The 20,452-nt window shown below is 33.7% G+C and overlaps 1 long non-coding RNA gene across 2 annotated transcripts; it reads left to right on the top strand.

The window, feature by feature from the left end:
• Nucleotides 1-13,818: 13,818 nt before the first annotated feature.
• LOC141405078 (uncharacterized) lies at nucleotides 13,819-15,525 on the top strand. Of its 2 annotated transcripts, none has more exons than XR_012413133.1 (4): nucleotides 13,819-14,071; nucleotides 14,229-14,391; nucleotides 14,455-14,616; nucleotides 14,698-15,525. It is a non-coding gene; the product is annotated as an uncharacterized lncRNA (long non-coding RNA). The 2 variants fall into 2 exon arrangements; XR_012413134.1 differs by having other exon boundaries at nucleotides 14,057-14,071; nucleotides 14,194-14,391.
• Nucleotides 15,526-20,452: the final 4,927 nt, after the last annotated feature.

Raw genomic sequence — 20,452 nt, 5'->3', positions numbered from 1 at the left:
GAAGTATTTTCGGATACAGATCTGCTCCTATTAACATGTCTACTGGACGACAGTCAAATAGATTTCTATCTGCCAAACGTAAATTTGGCATTCTAGATGCAAGTTCTTTGCTAATGGAGAAGGACGGAAGATTGCCTGAGATAGTGGGAACTACTAAGGCTGTCATTTCCATAAAGATTGTAGTATCTACAGGGGAACCTACACATAAGGAACATGATTTTCGTGACATTATCGAAACAGCCTGATTTACTCCTGATATTGTAGCTTGAGTGGAGGATGTGGCTATACCAAGACGCTGTTGTAACCTTTCAGTTATAAATGATGCTTCAGAAGCAGGATCTATTAGAGCCCGAGCTGGATACGTAATACCCCGGTGAACAAGGTTCACCATAGCTGTGCCCAATAGAACTGTCCTGTTTTGCGAAGTATGGAATACTTGCCTATTGGAGCTCGAAATCTGACCTGATGACGTTGTAGCGATATTTGGGTTAGTTTGATTGGATTGGGAATTGGTTGGAACAAATTCTGATTGCAATGGGGGTTGCGACGTCGTCGTTCTATTATTAGAACTGTTATTTTGTACCGTATCATGATGGAGTAAAGTATGATGACGTTTGTTGCACCTTGAACAACTGTGGGAGCTAGTGCAATTCCTAACGTCATGACCTCGAGATAGACAATTAATGCAAAGCTTGTGTCGTTTTGCTAGTGTGTATCGGTCGGCTGAAGAGCGCTTTCTAAATTCTGGACATAATCTTAAATGATGGAATTGCCTGGGACACAGTATACAACACTTTTCACCAGAGGATTGTGAAGATTTGGGTGGAGCCGCATTCGTAAAATGGGTCCTAACTTTCTTCTGCTCTGATCGTTTGTTGGAATCGATTCCTTTTATATCCCTAAGACAAGTAAGAGTTTGAATTCTTTCCGTTAGAAAGAGATCCAAATCTTTCCATGAAGACAACGCAGATTTATCTTTTATGCTCTGTTCCCACAGCGTAACTGTAATTTTGGGAAGCCGTTGCAGACAAAGAAAAACTAATATTGGGTCCCAATTTTCAGTAGCAACTTCATAAATTGCCATGGCAGAAATACACCCATTTATACCTCGTTGTAGACCTTTCAAACCAGCGCTCGTTTCATTGTCAAGAACTGGAAGATCAAAAAGAACCTTAAGTTGGTTGTTAACCAGAATGCGAACATTATCATAGGTTTCTTTTAAAGATTTCCAAGCTAAACTAAAACTTCTATGAGTGAGAGGGAATTTTGACACAATATCTCGTGCATCGCCACTCGTTTTCTTGAGCAGATGACACAATTTTTCAATATCACTCAGGCGAGAATTATCAATATAAATAGCTGAAAAGAAATCCCTGAATGTTGGCCAAGTAAGAATGTCACCATTAAAGACATCGATGTCACATGGCGGAAGATTAATACTGTGTAGACAACTCTCAGCGTTGGAAACAAAAGAACCTTCACCAAATATACCACTTTGACGCGAAACGTTCAGACCAGAAGCAATGTCTTCTTCTAGAGGCTGTGCTGCACGTGGAGTGCTTGCTTGATTAGATACCCTAGCTGGAGTTTGGTTCTTCGTTGAAGGACGAAATTTGTCTATTTTCCTATTTACAGCTGATAATATCTTAACATATGACTTAAATGCAACATCATACTTGCTATTAAGGGACGTAAGTTCATTAGCCGAAGGCTGGTCACTTGACTGAATCTCATCTAGGCAGTTGTCAAAGAGATCTTTAACCTTATTCCAAAGTACCTTAGCTTCATCCCCATGAATTTCTAAGGAATACGTGTCAAGCTCTTCATCTGGAAGAGTTTCAAATTTCGCAACGAACTCTACCAGAGAATCAGTGGCTCTGATAAAGGATTGAAGAGAACTCAAAGGCATTTTGATGGGTTAATTGACTTTTAAAACCAAATCAAAGACTAAAACCACAAGTCTGCAATAAATTTCCAACAAAAAATTGTTGAAAATTCAATAGTTGACCAAAAAAAACTATTATTGAGACAAGCTTGCGAAAAAATAAACTTGAATTAAGGATTAAAACCCAAAAATCAATGTGATTTGTATCTCAAAGAAAGAATAATTGGAAAAAACTCTATTCAAAAACCAACAAAATATTTATTAAGCAGCAAAAACCAATAAACTGCACGGTAAATATGAAGTGGAAGAAACTTTTCCTTAAAATGTAGCGAAAACTACACCAATTTGAGAGAAAAGTAGAAAAAAATCAAAAATTCACTTTTTTCAGTGTGTGAAAAAGCAATAATTTTCGCTCAGTGTATGCGGAACATACAATCACTGATTGAAAATACCAAAAAATTTCCAAAAGTTCAAAACTTTTTCAAAAAACCGAAATTATTTTGAGAAAATTCAAAAAATTCACCAAAAAACACTAATTCAACAATGTAGTGTGCACGGACTGTAAGATGCACACGACCACAAAATGTTAACTGTATTAAATTTTTTCCCAAAATTTTAAAATTCAATAAAAAATCAAAATTCGAAATATATAAATTATAATTTACGTAATAAAAAATAATATAATATATATTCGTATTTATCGAGGACCGACTGTACAGTACGCCCCGAATTTCCAACATTAACAACAACATTAACAACAACAACAGTACTGGCTAATGCAGTCAATGTGGTTATGTGGTTCACTGAGTGCCTGTATATTTTGTTTTTGTATTTTTCTAATTTCTTTTTATTCTTTAGCCTTTATTTTTTGTTGTAAAACACTATGTAGGCTTTTTGTATGTGGATAAAATAAAAAAATATTAATAACCACTGAAACGATAATTAGGCACTTTTTCACTGTTCTCACTTGTTTTATTTTTATTTGTTTTGCAATATCTCTTAAGGAATATCACTTTGCATGCGACGAGTAGGTTTGACGGGAGAATAAAAACAACAACAACAACAAGCCGCGTATTGTAAGACGACCGTAGGTTATGTCTTTTGTTTGCAATTATTTTTTCGAAAAAAGTAATCAAATTGAAACACTCGCGAATGCACTCTTAAATAGAGATACACAGTCTTACATAAGTATACGTACGCCCCATAAATCTCGGGTTTTAGAAGAAGTAATGATATTTATGAAATTCCAAGTACACAGGTTTATTTCGTCTCACTAATAAACAATATTTAATACAACAAAAGTATATTCCATAATATAAATAACGGTAAATTTTACAAAAACCAAAAAATGATACTTACAAAAGTATACATACGCCCCAAGGAAATATGAGTATTTTCGTACAATTTATGGAAATAGCAGCAAAATTTATACATTTTATTGTTTTGGCGAATATGTCTGGGTGTCCGAGATATATTTTAGAGAAAAAAAATAATTTTTGGGTGTTAAATGCCGTTATTTAATGCCAAACTTCTTGTACAGCTCGTTAAAGCGGACCCTTGCCGATTTCTTTCCGTTTTAGGTATTTGAGTATACAAAAGCCACAATATTAGTGTCAGATTATTGATTTTGATATCCTAGAAAGCTTTTTAGTTGACCTTGTGCATAACACACCTTCCTGGGTGTCGATAAATTCACATTTTTCCTGGGATATCTCAGGAAGTTAATAGATTCCTCGGAATTTTTGGCTCAAATTACATACACAAGACCTTGAATTGTGTTTTAATATGGTGTTATATAATCCTTGGACACCAATTGAATCAGAAATGTGAAATATTCTGTTAAAAACCTGGTCCCAGAGCATCAAAATATAATCACTACCAAAAAGCATGAAATTTACACTGTGAACAGCGTAGTTTTCGAATTATGACCATTACCGTCAATATAAGGTCGGAAAGTATCGGATAATTGTACATTTCTGATTCAATTGGTGTCCAAGGATTATATAACACCATATTAAAACACAATTCAAGGTCTTCTGTATGGAATTTGCGCCAAGAATTCCGAGGAATCTATTAACTTCCTGAGATATCCCAGGAAAAATGTGAATTTATCGACACCCAGGAAGGTGTGTTATGCACAAGGTCAACTAAAAAGCTTTCTAGGATATCAAAATCTATAATCTGACACTAATATTGTGGCTTTTGTATACTCAAATACCTAAAACGGAAAGAAATCGGCAAGGGTCCGCTTTAACGAGCTATACAAGAAGTTTGGCATTAAATAATGGCATTTAACACCCAAAAATTATTTTTTTTTCTAAAATATATCTCGGACACCCAGACACATTCGCCAAAACAATAAAATGTATAAATTTTGCTGCTAATTCCTTAAATTTTACGATAATACTCATATTTCCTTGGGGCGTATGTATACTTTTGTAAGTGTCATTTTTTGGTTTTTGTAAAATTTACCGTTATTTATATTATGGAATATACTTTTGTTGTATTAAATATTGTTTATTAGTGAGACGAAATAAACCTGTGTACTTGGAATTTCATAAGTATCATTACTTTTTCTAAAACCTGAGATTTATGGGGCGTACGTATACTTATGTAAGACTGTGTACGTACCTTGATTTTTTAACGATTATTATGAGGGAAATGAGGGTGAATTAATGAGGTGATGGATGTGTTGTGGTTGGCTTGCTTCTATGAAAATAGAAGAAGAGAAAAACCTTTATAATTGTCGTAAACAATTGTTTATCCGGTTCGCTCAGGACCAAATGTTTGCGTAGCAAATAAATATGAAAAAAAAGAAGAAATAAAAACACAAATTTTTTGGCAGTAAATGATTCAAAATAATATTGGTTTTATTGAAGAATTTGGGTTATAATATTATCGTAGATAATATTTACCTTTGTAAAAGCTGTTGCTTTAGCGAAATTCAAGAACGAATTAACAAGTGTCAACAACGAAAGCGTAGGTGTTGTAAAGTGGCGCTCAATGCATTAGTTACTCGTTAGAAGTTTGACAGTACTGCTTTGTGCTGTAAGCGCAAAGTTGTACTTCAAAGTAGTAATAAAAATTCTAACGGATGCAAGGGTTTATAAAAATAAAATAAACCAAAGTATAGAAAAAAGTTTAATTGTTTAATTAAACACTCAGTGTATTTTCTTTTTTACAAAAATTGAGTGCGATGCTACATCCTAGGTTCTTGATGGATCGCACTGAAACGTCATAGAATGATATATTTTTCAATGGTAATCATTGAAATCGGATGAGCATAAAATGTAAATGTACTTCGTGGAAATCATGGCCATTTTACTGTTTTCTGCCTAATTTGATTGAAAACTTGATTTTAAAATTGTTTCCCCATATACTTTTTTCCCCATACGAGTATCTCGTAGGAGGAGTAGAATTATCATTAAGCTCGTTTCTAACGAAAAATTAATTAAAAAGATAAAATTTGTTATTTAGTCTCACATGGAGGTTCTTAAATATTCCTGCTGATAATTCCTGTTATAGCCCCATAGAACGGTTCCTCCCGTTTTACGGTATTTTGCAGATTTTATCCACATTATCCCTTTAGTCTTCCTTGGGAGGATGAACAATTCGTGAAGACAATTCGGTGTAGATGTAGGTTCACGTTTGATATAGCTTCCACAGAATTTTACCTCCCGATTTTAGGAATTTTGAAGGCCATAGCCATATTATCCAACATAAATGTTTTATTTTGTTTTGCCTGGGGATATAATATATTCCTACAAAAATTGTCGGTATCGATTCACGTTTCGATATAGTCCTCCCCTTAGAATGGTACCTCCTTATGCACGACCAAATTTAACGCCGGTTTTGACTGTTTTACTTACTGCCATAGTCATACTAACTTAAACTTTGTAGATCGCAATATTTTTTCCAACATTGGTCATGTTAGTAAATTAAATATATAGGTCCACTCCATGAAATTATTACCGAAGGTAGTCCCTGTGATCCTGATGAAAACAATATAAATATTTCGTGGCCAAGTCCACAAGTCCCGATATATGAGGCCAGAACTGTCCCAACAACACAGCTGACGCCATCCCAAAATGGTGTTAAAAAAAAGAAAATGTGCTTTTATTTGCGAACCCGCGGTTACATACATATGCATATTTAGGGCTACCACTTCTTGCACCTCTTAAAAATTTCGCAGTCTTTAGTCATTTTAAAAATAAAAGAAAACTATGTTATAATAAAATATTATGTAACTTTCAAAATCATTTTAATGGAAAATTTTATTGATTTTTGTTAAGTAGTTTTTGAATAAATTCAGGTCCGACTAATTTGGTCTTGCCAGGATCATTGGGATTACGTTTTGTTTTCAGAACCAATCCAGGTGATGCCATTGTCGAAACCGCAAGAAGGGCTACAATAACTATGAAAGTCAGAAGACGAAATTCCATGGTGATTTGTGTGATGTTTTGCTATTGAAACTGAAATTGTATAACTGACTCAGTTTAGATTTCTTGCCGATATTTATATAAAAATAGATTATGTGATTGAAGTACGTTGGCCTTATTTTTATGAAAAGAAATATGTTTTGATATTTGCTATACAAATAGTGGGTTATATTGGGTTTTCCTAAACATAAACTACTAGCTATATGATTGAAACGAATTCAAAGCAAACACATATGGGAACAACTAAGTATGTACTTAAGAGTATTTACTAAACAAAATATAGATATTGTTATTATTATCATTTATTTCGTCTTCAACTAAAACAGACGTACATTTTTTGGTCGAACTTCATTTTATCGCCTTTTTCTATAGTGTTTTTTATCCCCTCGTTTATATACACTCTACCAGTAGACCAGGAGTTTACACCAGACAATTTTGAGCAGAGAAAAGCAAAGATACATAACTGTTTCACTAATACATTTACGAGTATACTTTTGGCAACTACCTAGGCGCTGTTTTCAAATTTTTATTGACAGTAAACATGGAAATTTATGAACAAAAGAATACAAATTTATTTCAAACAATAAGAAATAAAGAATTGTATTCCCGGATGCTCCTAATGCCTTAAATAGGTCAGGAAATGTATCTAAAAATGTCTTCAATCGAGCGGAATGTCAAATTACCTCTATTTCGGAAAAGTTTAATGGAAAAGTTTTGTGACTACAGGGAACCTCAAATAACAAATAACGGGTAGATCATTCGAAAAATTGTAGCTAAAACTCTTAATATACCGAAAATCTGGAGGTACCGTTATATGGGGACTATACCTAAACATGGACCTGTTAAAACATTTTTGTGGAGAAGTTTCGTGACTGCAGGGAGCCTTAAATGCTAACGTTAAATTACTGGTACTTCATTCAAAAAATGTAGATAAAACTCTCAAAATACCGAAAATTGGGTGGTTCCGTTATATGGAGGCTATATCGAAACATTGAACTATGATGAAAATCTTTGGTGGAGACGTTTCGTGACTGCAGGAACCTTAAATATAAAATAACGGGTGTTCAAAAAAGTGTATCTAAAACTCTCAAAATATCATAAATCGGGAGGTACCGTTATATGAGGGCTATACCTAAACATTGGACATATGTTAAATAGTTTTTGTAAAGATGTTTTGTGACTACAGGGAACATCAAATGTCAAATTATGGGCAGCTCAGTCTGAAATTTATCTAAAAACCTTAACATACCTAAAATTGGGAGGTACCTTTATATCAGGGCTATACCAAAACATGTTGAACTCAAATGTCAAATCTCGATTTCAATCAAAAATTTAAATTAAAATATTAAAATATAATTAAAATATTTTTGGAAAAATCGCGCGATTTTTTACAAAATTATTTTCATAATTTAAGAAGATAAAAAGTTTTTGTAAAAACATTCAAATGCTTCCTTAAAAACAAAAAGCGCCGCAGCACAGTGGATCCACCCATTGGCCAAAAATAAAAATATGAATGTCAAAATTTTGGTACAAAATCTGGCAACTCTGATAGCTATGACACGGACCTTTTTAAAAATATATTAGTTTTTGTTTCATTCTAACGCGATCATCTTAAGAATAGCTTCAAAAGTCGGAACATTTGACTAATATTTTTGCAAGTAAATATATTCAAAATATCGCGAAAATAATACGTATAGCAAAATATTATTGTGGATTTTGAAGGAGGAGGTCATAGCTTAATTTTCATTAAAAAATAGTGTTTTAGCGTGTTGTGGAATTCTAGTTAGCTGCATATTTTCTTTGTGTATTTTGGAATGCCAATTCGATCAAATACTTAAATTTGACCTAAGGTTTTAGCCATGATGCCCACCAGTGCCCACCTCGGGAATAATTTTCTAAAGTAGGTCATGGGTTTAACATTATTCAGTATTAAAATCAGCTGCCATCTAGTGCCAGACTATAAATGGTGGGTCGTTGACTAAAGCTGCCTAGAATAGAGTTTCTATGGGTATATTAGCGTATAACTCTGTTATCTGACAACGTACATTAACATAATTGGCATCAGTGGCAAGATGAAGAAATCTTCTTCCAAATGTGTCTTACGTTGGTGGTACCTACCTTTCAGGAAGAACGCTATAAGATCTATATTACAAATTTTACAAAATTGCGGACAAAAAATGTTGATTTTTTTAATCCGCTAAATTGGTGGGATTTTATGTTGCTTTGGAGATTGTTTTGTTTCCCCAAGCCTATTTTTGCATCATAAGAAAATCGGGACCTTTGTTCATGTCATTTTGTATTAACAGCATAAAACAATTCTTACCGTATACCGCCCACCCCAGAGGGGAAAGGGGGAGAATGTCACTCTCGTGGTTTCTTAAAACACTCTTCGCGGCAGCACAAAGCTATAACCGGCGCATTGGCTTGATTTTTATAATCTATATATTTTTGGCCACTTTCTCCATACAAGTCTATCCACTGTGTGCAGGTGAAAATATTTTTTAAAAAATCTCGCAATTTTTTACAAAATTATTTTCACAATTTAAGAAGATAAAAAGTTGTTGTAAAAAAATTCTCCTAAAGGAGAACGCAGGCGGATTTGCAAACAGGCTCTGGTATTCCTTTATAATTTGACATTTAAGGAAGCAAGCAAAGCAAGCGACGATTGATTCTGTTCTGTCCTTTAGGCCTTCTAAAATGTATAATTCCGCTTACATTCTAACTTCTTCTCTAAAATTAAAAAAAAAAAATAATTAAATATCTGCAAATTTCAAAATTAACCAAAGAAATAATTTATAAATTAAGAAAAAAATCGTTTGGTGTTATGTCCGCGATTTTTTTTGGGTGTAATGTCCGCTTTGCTTCACAAACCTAAGTCCCAACGAATTTTGTGAGTTATGTCCGGGCACCGTTATATATGATCTATACCAAAACATTGAACTAGGTTGACAATTTTTAGAGAAGAAGTTTTGTGACCACTGGGAAACTCAAATGTCGAGTAGTTCAGTCAAAAAATGTACCTAAAATGTACCAAATGTACCAAAAATACCAATAATATGGGCGTACCGTTATGTGCAGGCTACACAAAAAACATGTTGAAAATTGTTAGTGGAGAAGTTTCGTGACTGCAGGGAACCTCAAATGTCAAATTAGGGATAACTGATTTCAAAAAATGTAGCTGAACTCTCAAAATATCGAAAATCGGCAGGTACCGTTATACGGGTGCTATATCTAAACATGGACCCATGTTTAAAATTTTTTTGTGAAGATGTTTTGTGACTGCAGTGAATATCAAATGTCAATTTGTGGGTATTTCAGTGAAAGATTTAGCTAAACCCCTCAACATACCGAAAATCAAGAGGAAACTTTATATGGGGGCTATACCAAAACATGGACCTCGGTTAACGGACACACCAAAATATGGACCAATGTTAAAAAATGTTAATGGAGAAGTTTCGTGACTGCAGAGAACCTCAAATTTGAAATTACAGGTAGTTCAGTCAAAATGTAAATAAAATTCTCAAAATACCAAAAATCTGGAGGTACCGCTATATGGGGACTATACCAAAACATGGGCCGATATAGCCCATCTCCCAGCCCATAGTTTGGATGTAATGATAAATGTCATTCATGTTTGGGGTACATTGCAAAGAAGGCCCAAATTTTACATAAAAATCTGATAATTTCTATATTGGACTTCTGGCCTTTTCATTGATGCAATTGTGATGATGCACGTGTTCAAATACCACGCACATGGCAAAATTTTTAAAAAACCCAATTTGTTATTGTTTTTTTGTCGTATATCTTACTTAACATTATTAACAAAATCAAGTATTCTATGTAATATGTGGTGCTTTTACTGTACTTTCCAAATAAAAAGATTGATGTTTCCGCTGAATATACAGGCATTTGCAAAGCAGTCCGTCATATTTGGATCATACATTTTTTTAAAGTTTTAAGAACGCTCCATTTGTTAAAACTTTTCGATCTGGTCGATAATGACAAAGGTACGGATCTGCGTGGTTTAAAATACATGCTAAACTGAGATCAGGAGTTATTCTACTATTTCGCTAAATTTTCATACAAAGCCTGAAGTATTTTTCTAAAACTTCTTCAAGGAAAATAGCTTTTCATCGTGAAAGTATATTTTCTTAGTGTGATTAGCAATAGAATTAAAAAGAACAGAGTAGTATTGAAATTACAATCAAACAAAAAACAAACAACGGAGATGTCGCAGTAGCCGGCTATACATTATATTTTTCAATTTTTTTTTTTTGTGGTCGTCACGAAATGTTGAGTGTTGGGATCGTCACGAAATTTTGAGTGTTGAGGGGAAGAAGCCCATTGATTTTAATGATGGTGATAATTTATAACTACTGTTAGGAATATATGAAACTCCAAAACAAAAATTATTATTGTATATAAATTGCGATTAATGGTTGATCTAATACACTGTCAATATGAATATTAGGGTATAACAAGTAAAAAAGTATCAGTCGACTTTGCCGACAGAGATATACTCTCAGCCTGTGTGGATTGCAATACCTTTTTCCAGGGTTTAAAATGCTAACGCCATATCAGCAAAAGCACCAAATATTTGCAGCTTTGCCTGCTCAAATTTCTTCCAAATATGTTTAGCAACAATGAACAACGGCAACATGTAGCAACAAATTTCACAAAAATATTGCTAGCGATGCTGATGCTACTTGATATCGTCGCTTTAATAAAATAGCATCGGGCACGCATACTCATATTTTGCAGCACACATGATCAACACATATCAGAAAAGAGAATAAGCAACAAAGTTTCAACGGCTTAGCCATGTTTTCAGCAAACAATTGTTTTTGAGATCAGGGTTACCAGTGTAATGCATTGAAAATCATCATACAATTAATTACACTTTTTCGTTCAAAGGACATGTGAATTTTTGGTGAAGCCGTTCAAAATATATTTTTTATATTTAAGCAATAATAATTAGGTTCTACCATACGATGGAGGCATTTTGACATTAAATTACACCTTTTTTACTACTGCGTTGGCAACTCTATTCGCAAAAACACAGTCGGTTGCTAATTCGCTGCGACGAATGGTCAGCCGACTGCTAAATATGAAGCGTGGTTGTCGATTATGCCTAACGAAAAAATAATAGGCGTAAAAAACGAAATAAGCGAAAATGTACAAAAATAAATATGCGTTCGGTTGCTTATTTAGCCGTGTGTGTCAATATTGTGTACACAGAAAAAAATAAATTAAAAATTAGTTTTTTCTGTGTATGAATTGCTTACTATTTCCGTTCATAATTTTTTTTGTCCATAATTTGAAAACACCTCTTTTGAATTGAATGAAAAAAATTTTGTATACATGTACTAAGTTCTATTTTTTCAAAAGTATGAATGATTTTCTGAAATACAAAAATTATTTTCCTAGTTTCCCCATTATTTGCTCTCTGGTTATGTTGACTCCCTCTCTCTTTCTCGATTTTCATGCAAAAACCAGTTTTTGTGCTTTGCCTATAGAGATGCTTTGCTTCTATTGTTTTTGTCTTTACTTTGTCTCTCCCTAGTTTTTGCTATTTATCAAACGATAAAACAAAGGGAAAAAGATGGTAGTAGTCTTTCCATATGTACACATATGGCCAAAATAATAAGTACATCATAGTGCATTTCTGATGTTGCGCAAAAATAATAAGTCATAAAAAATGATGGATCACATAATAAGTACATTTGTAAATCATTACTATTTATTTAATTAGTGTTCGGTGCATCCACCTCATAGACAAATATTAAATATTTTTTTGACCAACCAAATGTAGGACTTTAACAAGAAAGTAACTCAGGAATAACATTTTACTAATTTGTTGTTGTATAAGTGATTACAAATAGGCTTCAAAATGTAAGTCATGTTTCTCGAGAAAAACCCGATGATGAAGCGCATTATCAGAAATGCACTATGATGTACTTATTATTTTGGCCATATGTGTAGCTGAATATTTACAGTCATAAAAATATTAAAAAGTAATATGCTTTTTGTTGTCAAATTCACGTACTATAAAATGTCCTTACCCCACAAACGACCAAACTCACATACATAATCGATTGTTAGTGTTGCCTATGCTCTTAATATTTCTATTTGTTTATTTTGGTTACGTCCGTCGCACCACCAACTCCCTTTAATACAAGATAAACAAACCATTACTCTCAGTCTCGCATGTGGCACACATCAAAAAAACTTCAATTTGTGTTGTTGTGTTTTTAGCCGTTAGAATTCTATTTCTTCTTCTCACTACCTCTTTCCATATTCAATTGTTAAACGCACAAAGTTTTTGGTAGAGGAAGGTACTCCTCTATACTCTTTGCTGCCCCCAACACACAAAACGCATTTTGCTTTACCGAATACTTTGTACGTGTACAATAGGCATAGCGAAAAAAACATACATGCATCATGTGCGACTTGTTGCTATGAAGATCACAGAGAATAACTATTAGCAGTTGTCAAGGCAGGTTGAGAGCAAGTGAGTGTAAATTTGTTCTTGTTTCCAAATGTAAGCTCTCTTGCTCTCAGTAAGCGCTCACTGTCTAACGCGGTTTCAGGGAATAACTTTTTTTCTTAAAATGTACAGTAGAATCCCCACAACTCGTCATCTAGGGGACGACAATGTGTTTACAGAATATTGATGGTTTTATTTATAGTGGTATACAGATTATGGAGATGCCACTGTTGTTTTGCCTGCATACATTGCATCGCCAATTCGCCCGCTACCCTGCCAGCATTTGGAAGTGACTCACTCACTCCCTCGCCTAGGAAGTCACTCCGGAGACACGCCAAGGAAGATCGTTGTTGAATTACACAAACAATTTCTATTGCCTTCTTGTGATTACCTTTTATCGCGTATGGCGACACTTCGGAGTGACTTCTGAGCGACTTCTAAGGCGATTGTTTACATTTATTTCATGATCCAGCACATTGAACAAATATAGAACATTTTCTATGTGAGTATTAAATGAGACGGTGGTGCAGTGGTAAGCATACTCGCTTTGCACTCTGAAGGTCCGGGTTCGCTTCCCAAGTCAGGCAGCATAACATCACATTTTTAAAATAACAAAATTAATGTAGGTGGAAATTCCAAAGAATAGTTTCTCTAAAAGAGCGTACTTAAAAATAAAAAAATAAGTAAAATGAAAAAAAAAAAAAATAAAATAATAAATAAAAACCGCCAATCCTCCTAATAAAAAACAAAAATAAAAGAAAAATAAATTGAAAAAAAAAATAAAAAAATATTTTTTTTTTTAATTTCAAGAACTATCGCGGAAACGATCTTCCAGAAGTGTCCCTGGAGTGACTTCCAAGACGACACGCCGGCGTGGTTCATTTCTTCACAACGGAGGGCACTCCAGGGTGCCTTCCGCGACTATCGCCGCGACTGTTTCCATCGCCCTGGGCGACACGCCTAAGTCACTTCCGCGATAGCTTTTGCTTGCAGGGTACAAGAAAATAAACATGATGGCCTGGGTTTTGTGTGCGCAAAATACTTACTAACATGTGTGTGTGTGTGTGTGTAAAAGTCTCAGAACAAAGAAACTTCTCTCCAGCCAAACTAGCATCGAGAGGGTTGATTTAATTGCAATTGAGACGTTCGGCGATAAACAATTAGATTCTAATTATTAGAAAAACGCGGATATCAACAGTGTCAAAGTGAAAATTATTTGTGAAGTGATTTAATTTATTATTAAACTAAATAAAAATCTCGGTAAGTTCATTATGATTTCTTGTTTCATGTGTCGTGAAATCTATCAATATGTTGAAGAATACATTCTTCACTTGAAAGATGTACATTTGCTTTCTGCAAATGAAAAGTTTTGTTGTACGCAGGTTGACTGTGGTCACTTTTTTGACAATTTGTATAGATACAAACGACACATTAACAAGAAACATGGAATTCTCACTGGAGAAGAGTTCTTTGAGTATTGGAGGAAATGTTGCCAACTTAGATTTTCCCAAATTGACAACAATAAGGGTGATATTTTTAAACAATGGCCGGAATACATAAGTGCGAACGGAAAACAATTGGTAGGTTTGAAATAAAAGTAACGTATGCATATATTTTAGTATATTCTTTTATACATATTGCAGATTGCCATTGATTTTAAAATCAAGTATCCACAAAGTGAAGAAATGATCGATAACTGGCCACTATTTTCTGAAAAATTGGAATTGGAATTTTAAAGGAAAAGATCCCATATAAGACCACAAATGGATGCCTTTTAAGAGGTGTAGATGAGAGTACAAGCGAAGGTATATATTTTATTATCATTCTTTATTTTATATTTATATTATTCTTTCGACGACTAATAACAAATTTTACTTTAATTTCAGATTGCAAAGACCTGATAATACTGAAGTGCCTACTGCAGTATTTACCTTCATCCAGCAGAGCCAGGGGAAAGAAGCATTCCTTAGAGGACTCAATGAGGACTGTTATATTATTCGGTGATTCGACAGCAGAAATTGCGGGCAACATGCAAAATACAATGTCAACAGATATGGTTGTACAACCCTGTATTTGGATTATTGGAACCCCAACAAAAATTATTGAAACTTTTGTATATGTAAACGGGTTTCAAATTAGTGTAGACGGTGTCATTTCCGCTATAGACTTGTGTTTCAAATGTTTTTTGTTTTCAATTTTGAATACCCCCAAGAAGCTAAAAACTTTTGGATTTTTATTGAAAATTTTTTTTATAAATTACGTATTTCTAAAGTGAATACAAAAATATCTACTTTATGTTATGAACTGATAAACTAAATGAAAGGTTAGAACATTTAAAATTGTTCAACCACATAATCTGACCTGAATTATTCCTTTTTAAGTTTTTAAAACTATTAAACAAATTACTTTCTTATGAAGTGAACTAAATTTGTATCAATAAACGATTCCTTTTTATTTTAAGGTATTTTTATTTATGTGATTTTAACCACAACATATTGATGTGACCTGAAATATTTTTTAGTTTTAATATGTTTAAAACAATTACAAATATGTACTCTTTATTAATTGAACTGAATTTGCATCAACAAATGATTTATTTTTCATTTTTATAAAATGGTTTTAATTATCTGTATTTCTAATATACATCATAAATTTCAATAGAAATTTACATTAATTTAAACTTTTTAATCACAATAAACATTACATTTTAAAAATCATTGTTTTATTTATTTTAATTTATTACATGGGTCGCAAAACTAATTTTTGCATAACATGTACACTTTTCACAAATAAAGGGAACCCGTTTTTGAAATTAATGGACAAAATTAATTTTATAGAAAAAATAACTTCATAAACAATACAAACAATGTTTTGAATATAAGTAATTTTTTCTTGCTATAAAAAAAGGGGCGTTTTGAAATGAATGAATAGGTTCATATTTTGCAAAATCGAATAGACATGTATCCCATGAATATATTTCATTCAAAAAAGAAACCAGTATTTATTGCTTTATGAAGTAGGTTCATAAAATGCAAAAATCTGAACATTGGAAACACTTTATGAACACTATTCATACATTGTACGAATTTTTTTTCTGTGTATGTGGGTGGTACCCCAAGTATTGGACAGATGAGGCCCAAATTTAAGCATAACCTAAGTTTCGATTATATTTAGAAATTTAATGTTTGGACCAAATCGTTTGCTACGTCTATTAGATATCGCAAGTACCATTTTAGCGAATATTTTCGAACTTTTGTGGGGGAGGTACCGTAAGGAGTGGACCTATAAGCACCACCTTCGAGTTTCATCTAATATTCGAAGAAATATTGCGATATCCAAAGTTCGAGCTCTCCAGCCATAGGGGTTTTTTACAACTGTCGGGATGTTTTCTCAAGAAGTATGGACTTTTTCCTGAACTTTTACTGTCGTAATTCAGGCAGCGAATGCAAGTTGCTTCAACAAAAATCAAAGTGATTCGAGAGCAGGTCTTAATGTGAATTTATCCAAAATATAGCCCATATCACTGTGCAACACTGAAAATGCAAACAACTTCTAGTATGCATTTTTGGAAAGTACATATTTAGAATACAAAAACCCTAGTAGGGTTTTGTCCTGTCAGATCCAGTTCGGATTTTATGGCTTCATCTAAACCGGGCTAAATCTACACTTTTTTGCATTTATCAGGCCTTTATCTCAGAAACGAATAGGAATTTGGCCTTGCTGTCTTTAGCAATATTGTAGCCCTAAACTAGTAAAACTTATCCTTTGAAAAAACCGCATAAGAAAAAGTCCATCTAGGGCATCAAAATCGATAAAATATAGAAAATTTTACATAATTGCTGAAATTCTGGTCAGTATCGGCTATACTATTGTGAGTTGAACCAAATAACCTTTTGCATAAATCTTCCAAATAAAGTTTCCAACAATTCTTTAGAACATTCTGAAACTCTAAAATGCTTACTTCATGTTGTTTCAGCGGTATTTTGCATCATATCTTTTACAACACGTATTTCATACACAGTTCACACCAACAGTTTATTCTCGCATTTCGGATTTCACTACATTATTGACATTTTTATTAAATCGTCGTTGAAAAATGTACTGAAAGCAACGGCATAGAGGCATTTTACAACAAGGACATGTTCTGAAGAGTTGTGTACTACATTCCAGAGAATATTTTTCCAAAATAAAATATTCAGAAAAAATTAACGGTTTTGGAGATACGGTGCGAAATGTATAAAAATTGTGGAATTTTTCCATATATTTTGAAATTTGAGGCAATAAATGTAGTTTTTCGAGTTCATTATATCTCCAAATATTTTATTCTTGTCCTTATATACAAATTTGCTTCAGAGGTCAGAAGAAGATTCGCATTGGTTTCAGAGATATAGCCCCGAATTTCTTTAAAAAGTCAATATTTAACCATTTTTAGATGGGGGCATAAAATCCTAGCTGGATCTGACACAAAAAAACCCAACTAGGGTTTCTTGTCGTTTGGGTCTGTACTTTCAAAAAATCCTCAGTTAGAATTGTTTGCACAAGATCACCTTAAAAATGTTGCACAGTGTATTCGAACCTGATCTATATGTGGTAGATATATTAGGATGTGTAACGTATGGATCAATTCGGTCACACCCATCAGGAGTTATCGTGCACAGAGGGTTTTTTTCACTTTTCAGGCTATTTTCTCAGCAAGTATGTACTCGCCCCTGATGAAACTTAAACCGTCGTAAAGGGGGCTGTGAATACAAGTTCTTACAACAGAAATCAAAGCGATTTGAGAGCATGTTCTAAACTGAACTTTTCCGAAATTTTTTGTGGGAGGTACCCGAAGGAGTGGACCGATTTAGTCCATATTGAAACCTCGTCGAAGTCTGGTAGAAATTTCCCGATGTGCAAAGTACGAACCAAATCCGTTACTCCCTTCAAGAGTTATCGAGCGCACAAATTTTCCGAACATTTTCAAACTTTTTGTGGGGAGCTACCGGAAGGAGTGGACCAATATAACCCATCTTCGAACTTAAACTAAGTTTGAACAAAATATTACGAAATCCAAATTTGGGACCGAATCGGTTGGTCCGTTCGAGAGTTATTGTGCGCTCCAGCCAGACACACATGGCTAAATCAACTCCAAATTGTCTGAAACACATTTTGTCCAAACATTAGAGTTGTGTCGTTCATGAACGAACCGGTTCAAAGGAACGATTCCGTGAAAAGAACGAACGGATCCGTATCCAGCTCATTCTTTTACATCGTTCATTTAGATATCCGATGGAGTGATTGCTGCTAACAAAACCACCACCATTAGCTTTGCATACACACAAGCAAGCAAAAAAAACAAATGCATTGGTTTTGCAGTCAAACTCTAAACAAACGCTGCGTTAGCACAAGCAGCACAAATTTCCACACAAAACAAACAATGATTCAGAGAGCTACTCTCGCTCAGTAACAGCACATCTCGGTCATATCTTTCTTTTGCATCATTCGTTCATCTGGTTCTTTCATATCAAATCCAGAAACAAAACCACCCCCATTACCCCACAATTTGTCATTCGTGAACGAACATTTTCAAAAGAACGATTCGGTGAAAAGAACGACGGAGTCATATGCAGCAGAGAACGAACGACTTCAAAAGAAAATAACACAGTCAAATGTATTGTTGAACGAAAAAGAGCCAACGAACGATCTAAACGACCCGGATCTTTTTGGTGAACGGAATGAAAAAGATCGATCCGCTCAATGAACGAGATTGCCCAACACTACCAAACATACGTGGGGTCTAAAACCATTATTTCAATGAGGCACATTTTCCCGTATGAAAGTGTATATATATAAATGCTGAGGGTATAAAAATGACTTTAATCGCTTCTTTACCGCAATTAGAACACCACCACCTTGTAAATGCCATATTCAAATCAAACAATTCTCCATCACAGAATTTAACCATGTTTCCACAATCACAAATACATCATATTCTGATTGTGTCGAAAAATTTAATAATAAATTACATTTATAACGCATTCAGCACCATTTTTGTTCAAAGAGAAGTGAACATTTTACAACTTTTTTGGTTTACGGGAACGCATTTCGGGGAAAAATGTTCAAAATGTGTTAAATGTGTAAAAACTTTTTAGTTCTGGAACGAAGCTGAGATGTTAAGTCGTGTGTAATCGTGTGTACCCCGATCAGTTTTGACTGCCAGTTTTGCTCAAATAATCGGTTGCTTGCCAGTGTGGCCGTTCATTTTTGTCAGTCATCAAGAAACCACAAAATAGTTTGTGGTTGCTGGACAGTTTGACACTTATCGATAATTCCGAAAAAACGACAGTCAAACCTGATCGTGTGTACCCAGCTTTAGACTGTTTGCAGTGTTGCAGGCACTCCTTGGAAAAAACAACAGGCCTAATACTGACATTAACAGGCCAAAGCGATGGTTTTATAAGCAGAAGAATTTCCAACCTTAAATTTTACAATCCTAATTCCCGTTATTACATCCTTTCTGTAGTTAAATATTGGCCGGTATCGGTCAGATAACCCATTTTTTATTCTTACATGTTTGCTTTAAGAATAAGTGTCAGATAAATTAAAAGGAACTTTGTGTTCCTTTTAAAATTTAAACTGCGCCCGAGAGTTCGCTGCACCAAAAGCAAGAAAAAATTGTCAGCTATGTTAAATCAACCAATCAGATTTGAGAAAACTTGAGGTATACAGATTTTTTTGCTTGATATTGCCATATTTTTACAAAATATAACATTTAGTTTAAATGGAAGATGTAATAACAAATCCCTTGTAATGCGAACTTTATTTCTTACTTTTCTTAAAGTACTCGTAAGGTACAACAAAAATAGGCTTTAAAAATAAGATGTAAAAACGGGCCTAAGGCTCATTATTATATCCTTTCTATAGGCCGGTATAGGAAAAATAACCCGTTTTTTGTTCTTATAAGTTCTCTTTAATAATAAGTGTCAGATAAATTAAAAGGAACTTTGTGTTCCTTTTAAAATTTAAAGTGTGCCCGAGAGTATGCTTCACCAAAAACAAGAAAAATTTGAGAGCAAATTCAAATCAACCAATCAGATTTGAGTAAATTTGATGTGTACAGACTCTTTCTTGACTAGCAATGTAAATTCAATTCCTATTTTAGCATTTTTAGCATTTTATTTACATTCCTCACATTAGAACAGGCATGAACGCTTCTTTACGAAAAAGTTAACTATAACACGTTGTTGATATTTATTAAAATTATTGTTTTTCATTAAAATTACAACTTTTAACACATAGTTCTTTACTAAAATTACATTTTTGGACCTCTCCGTATTGATTTAAAATTGAAAAAAAAAACTATTAAAAACCATAACTTAAAATATTTTAATTACTCTTAGAAAAATTCGGTTCTCTTTCCCATTTAATTACTCAGAATAGCAGTCTCTGCATTAGAACCAGCAGCAGTATTAGAACCAAAATGAATTCGTTGTTTACAAACTAATTATCTCTTTCACATCTGCAACAATTGTGTTTAAAATCGACTCTTTGACTTATCTTAAATCCTGAGACAGCAAAGACAACAGTGATAGCATTTGTGCCGAAACCTTTAAACAGTCATCGCAGTTGTAAACTACATTTTTATTATTATTAAAAAAT

The sequence above is a fragment of the Musca autumnalis genome, unplaced genomic scaffold (genome assembly GCF_047663935.1).
Source record: "Musca autumnalis isolate F117 unplaced genomic scaffold, ASM4766393v1 scaffold_5, whole genome shotgun sequence".
In the NCBI taxonomy this organism is placed as follows: domain Eukaryota; kingdom Metazoa; phylum Arthropoda; class Insecta; order Diptera; family Muscidae; genus Musca; species Musca autumnalis.
The sequence above is the reverse complement of the archived record's forward strand: the minus strand, read 5'-3'. Positions and strand labels throughout refer to the sequence as shown.